A 6,000-nucleotide genomic window follows, 5' to 3' on the forward strand; every position below is an offset into this window, starting at 1 on the left:
TACACTTGGTAAGAAGTATCAATGCAGCAAAATCAATGCTGTATTTATAGAACAGACATTGGATGAGCGCTCTGTGGTCCAGTTCTATGTTAAGCACTACAACAATGAAGGAAAGTGCTAGCTTTGCCCTTGTAAACTTATTGTCTAATGATTCAATAAAATGGGTCAGTTAAAAAATGATATGATAATGGCAATTATAGTATTTTTTAGGTTTAATGAATAAATATTTAATAATTTAATTATAGTCATTAAGATACCTAAGAGGTAAATGAAGAGTGATTACTAGGTTATGCTGCAGTGAATTTATGTATAAGCTGTGAAGAGAAAAGGGAAAGAAGAGTTATAAAAAAAGAAAGAAAGAAAGAATTAAAAAAAAAAAGAAAGAAAGAAAAAGCCAAACTCACACACTATGAAAAAATCCAGACAGTTTGTTGGCAAGTGAAAATTTGGTCAGCTACAACTTTTTTTTAAATGGGTGTTTGTTTTTATTTGTGGTAGTTTATAGAATACTATCTGTAAGATTAAAGAGAGCTCTAAACACTACAAATGAGTTACAGCATATATTTGATACCACTGGCTATACGAACTAAAGCTGATGTGGAGATGAAGCAGAAAGCTTCAGCTTTCCCTTATATTCCCACTTAACTTTTCCAAAGACACAATGAGAAGCCTATCATTACCAGATCACATGGATGAATGATCAAAACTGCCAAGATCAAATGTAAGTGTCACGGGGGATGGCGATGTTAGGGATGTTGCGGGAGGAAAATCTGAGAATGATCCCAGTGGCACCTTCTCTAAGAATGTACCAAGAAGCTATACTTCAGAAGAGAATTTCTTTTGAAAATGGGAAATTTATTTTTCTTGGCACACTTTATTTAAGAACAAGAACTGGCCAGTGGCTACAAACAAAAAAGGAAATAAAAAAACACAAGCCTCACAGGAGTCAGCTAAGGCTAGCTGCTCACATTAGCTTGAGAATCAAGCATTTCTTTCTTCCCACAACCTCCTATAGATGCAATACCACTTGCAACTCTCTGAAGAAAGTAGGATATGAAATGATTAGATCAGAGCACTGATTGCAAACAGTTGTTTGTTCCTTTATTGGTAACAAAGAAAAAACCTTGGTAATCCTTGGTTACTATTTCCTTTTCTCACTTTGATGAAAAACATGTTGACTTAGCTATTGTTGAATAGTTAAAAAATGACACAGTATCAATATAAAAACAAAATCATTGAGAGGAGATGAAATGAGCCAGTTGTTGAAATTTTTATACCATAAAAAATGTTGCTATGGAGAAGTTAAAATATGGTTTTAATATTCTGACATGAGTTTTTATAAAGGCACAGCAAAGGAATTAACTCTAAGAATGACATACAGAATTTCACAGGCATAATTTCAAGATTTTGAGGAGATTATGAGAAGATAGTAACTGGTGACAGAGCTGGAAGAGTTCAAAAAAGCAGTGAGGAGATAAGGACCAGTCACAAGTTAGGACAGAAAATGGAAGAATATACATAAAGTAAATATGGAGGTAAATTTTAAGGGTGGGGACAGAAATGTAAAATAGTCAGGAAAAGGATGAGGTGAAAAAAGCAAACCAGGAGACAAAACAAGTTCTAGAAGATTAAGAATTGGTAATGAAAAGAAAAAAAAATATTTTTAGTATATTAAGAAAACTTTCTTTAAAATGAAAGATTTCAATTTTCATGTTGGACAAAAATTATTACAAGAGAAATTTCTCCAAAATGATAAATGCCAGCTATAAGAAAAAGTTAAATAATAATAATAAATTTTTCTTAGAAGTTATTATTATTGCTTTCTTAGAAATTTTAGTTCCTTTCATTTCATTTTTGTTTTTGTCTTCTTTTGTTTTCAATATGTCCTGGCTGCAGTATCCTATTTTGGTAGGTTTTCCTCCTATGAGACTCAAAATATATTTAGAAATACCTAGGCCATATAGGTAGCTTGTAAATTAAAATACCCGTTTATACTAGTCTACACTCTGCCACATGGCTGGTTACCTGTGCTCAGATATTGTGCATTTGTCCTCCTCACATCTTCTGGAACTAATCTGTGCCTGGCTCTATCCCAGAATCCTTTCTGCCTACTGGATGTCCCACCTTTCATTTCACCATTTCCTATAGGCCGTGGGTTTGTTGTTGTTGTTGTTTGTTTGTTTGTTTGTGTTTGGACAGGTGATGCATCCATACAATATACAAGTTATTCTCGCTACAACATCCCCACTCTTTACTCTTTCCAGTTTCTGTCCCCACACTTTTACTTTCTCCCAGATCTATCCCTCTGTTTCCCTTCACAAAAGAGCAGGCCTCCTAAGGATATTAACTGAATAAGGCATAACTTGTTATAATAAAGATTAGGCACAAACTCTCATGTCCAGCCTGGCTAGGGAACCCAGTAGGAGTCAAAGAGTTTAAAGAGTCAAAGACACTCTCACTCACAGTGTTAAGAGTCCCATAAAAATGGAAGATAACAACCATAACATATATGCAGAGTACTTAGTGAAGACCCATGTAATTGCTGCTTCAGTCTCTGTGATCCCCTATGGATTCTACTTACTTTGTATCCTCAGCCCCTCTGGCTCTTCCAATTCTTCCTCCCCCTCTTCCACTCAGTTACCAGAACTCTACGGGAATGAATTTGATGGAGATCTTCAATTTGGGCTTTGTCTCTGCCTAGTGTTTGGCTGTGGGTCTCTGCATCTGCTCTCATCAGATGCTGATGAAAGCCTCTGAGCTTTAACTGAGCTAGGCACTGATCATGTTTATCTTTCTTGGTCTTGGTTACTTCAGGATGAATTTTCTTAGGTCCATCTATTTTTATTTGCCTGACAATTTCGTAATGTCTTTTTGTTTTGTTTTGTTTTGTTTTGTTTTCTGAGATAGGGTTCTCTGTGTAGTCTTGGCTGTCCTGGACCTACTCTGTAGACCAGGATGGCCTAGAACTTACAGTGATTCATGTGCCTCTGCCTCCCTGAGTGCTAGGATTAAAGGCATGTACCACACCTAACTATAGTGCCATTTTTTTGACAGCTAAGTAATACCCTGTTATGTAAAGGAACCAGAATTTCTTTATTCTTCTCTTGAGAAGCATCTAGATTGTTTCCAGTTTCCAGTTATGAAGAAAATCACTATTAACATAGTTGAGTAAGTGTCTTTAAGGTAGGAGGAGTGTTCTTTGGGAATATGCTCAAGAGTATTGAGTCTTGAGGTAGAACTATTCCCAGTTTTCTGAGGAACCACCAGAGTGGTTCTACAAATTTGTGTTCAGAACAGCAATGGAGGAGTGTTCCCTTTGCTCTCTTCATCAACATGAGCTATCACTTTTGTCATTAATCTTAGACTTTCTGACAGGTCTACCATGGAATCTCAAAGTAACTTTGATTTTCATTTCAAGGAAAACAATACTATTCTCAAAACTTTTTTCCTGCCAATTCCACTAGTGAAGTACAGTCATTCAACATCAGTGGACAAAGCCTGCATCAGGACTAAGAAAAGAATGTCAGCTATAGTTTTTTTTAATTCTTTTTAGCTAAGTGCCCTTCAAGTATAATGAGTACAAACGATTTTGAATTTGTGAGAACTCCAGAAATACTATTCTCAGGAATCTATCTTTAGAAAAATCACTAAGTTAGACAACAAAATTTAGCTTCCTAAGATAGATAAAAGAAATATGCTGGATAACAAACTGGTTGTTCAAGTTAATAAATTGACAGATTTTATCTACTGGTCTAAATTTATAAAAAGTAAGAAATAAAGCAATAGAATAAAATAGAAACTTCATTGATCCATACATTATAAAGTGATACATCTAAGCAGTCTTTGAAAAAAAGATAAGAGAAGATAGGGTATAAATGTGATAATCATTTATGGCTAGAAATCAAAGAAAATCACTTAAAGCAACAAAAAGCAATCAAAATAATAGCAAAAAAACTATATCAAAGGAGGGAGACAGGAAAGAATAAGAAACATTCTGTGTGTATACATGCTCCTACATATTTGTGTGTGTGTGTGTGTATACCTGCATGTTCTTGCACACGAGTGATTATGTAAGCCATAGGTTGACATCATACATCTTCTTCAATTTCTCTTCACCTTATTTTTGAGGCAGGATCTCCCACTGAACCTGAAGCTCAGATTCTCAGCTAGAATGGTTGTCAGTTATGTCCCTGAGGTTCTCAAAGCTCCTTTCTCAGTGTGCTGGGATCATAAGTATGTGCTGCACACTATGTTAAAGGATGGTATGGATCTGAACTGTGTTCTTACATGGGCAGCAGCTATTTCAGTGACTGAGCTATAGCCCCAGATCTAAACACTTGATACTTATCATCGATTGTTTTAATAAACTAACCTATACAGTCTATAAAAATAGATAATAGTACTCAGTTTATAAAGGAATAAATTGTAAAACAACAAAGTTCAAAATAAAAAATTTTATAAATTTAAAACAATAAGAAAATAAACTATACTGTAATGAAAATTCATAGCTGTAAGGAATAAAAGCAGCATAAAATAATATGGCATTATGAAGAATAATTATTGTAAATACTGTTCATATCAATTTATATAGATGTATTTCTATTTCTATACTTATATACAATGGGAAAATAAATATTTCTAGATTTTATTACAAAAAAATGTTTTATTTTTCCAGTAGGTGAATTCAAATAGATGGAAAAAGAAAAGAATGGGCATGCTCACAAGAAGTAATGTATGAATTATAAACAACCAGAGACAAAGTTTCATGCACCAAGGCCAAAATATGTTCAGCAAAAAGAAAGATGTTTCAAAGTAACAAAATAGGCCTTTTTCTAGTGTAGATAAAACTAAACATTATGAATAATTATGTGTTCCAGATAATATAACACTGACATTACTACATGAGAAATTATAGTATTCAGAGATACTTTCAAATGAAATCTTGAAAACATCAGTTAAAATTCCTAGATAAAATATAATAGATGAATCATAGTAGTATATAAATGTGTCATTACTATGTATCTGCTACTTTATCAAGAATGTAAGAATGTTTATAGATCAGAATATATATTAACATGCTTCATCATTTGCTTTACCTATAAAACAGAAATAAAATGTTTGCACTCAGCTTACGTGATTTTTAGAGTAAGGATTAGTGTAGTCACACACCGAATCTTTAGCAAAAAGGCTGGCATGGAGTAAGTCTCTGTTACAGTTACCTGCTGTGTTTATTAGCATTCATATGGTATTAAGCCACTGTGCTGTGATAGCAGAATCAATCCTTCCTTCTTTTTCCTGAATAATGAACTCTTTGTGCTGCTTTATTAATGTTCTGTCCTCATGTTTTGTCCTGTCTTCAGTTTTTATCACTGAGCTTTCAGTTCTTTCGTTCTTCCTGCATTATTATCAAGGTCCTGCTAAGAATAAAAATAAATTTGAACATCTAGGTTTCATAATTTTAATCCATAATAGTAATATGTGAATGAATTAAGCATTCTCTTTTTCAGAACAGACTTCATTTTTCAGAGTGGCTATTGGATTGTTGCAATACTGATGTAGAGTTCACTAACCACCTACTCAATCTCCTTCATGCGTTCAAAACATCTCCCATATTAGTTGTGGGACCCTACAATGATACACCATTGTCACTTCAGATGAACTGTCTGCTTTAGGACTCACTGCTGAAATCATTCATTGTATGCATTTTGCAATTTTATAAAGATATGTGTCCATAAGAGTAGTACAATGCATAATGGCTTTATTGTTCTGAAACTTCTCTAAGATACATCTGTTCCTCCCTCCTTCCTTCCCAAACCTTGACAGCCTATTGTCTATTTACTTATTTTTCAAGATGCATTGCCTTCTCCAAGCTATTTTATATTTGAAATCATGCATTTTGTGAGTTTTCCAGACTGGCTTCTTTTTTTGACTCATTCATATTCAAATTTTATACACGTCTTGTAGTGGCCATGATCTCATCTATCTTCCATTTTTTTTTTT

Source organism: Psammomys obesus, unplaced genomic scaffold (assembly GCF_907164565.1).
Source record: "Psammomys obesus unplaced genomic scaffold, mPsaObe1.curated_primary_1811, whole genome shotgun sequence".
In the NCBI taxonomy this organism is placed as follows: Eukaryota; Metazoa; Chordata; class Mammalia; order Rodentia; family Muridae; genus Psammomys; species Psammomys obesus.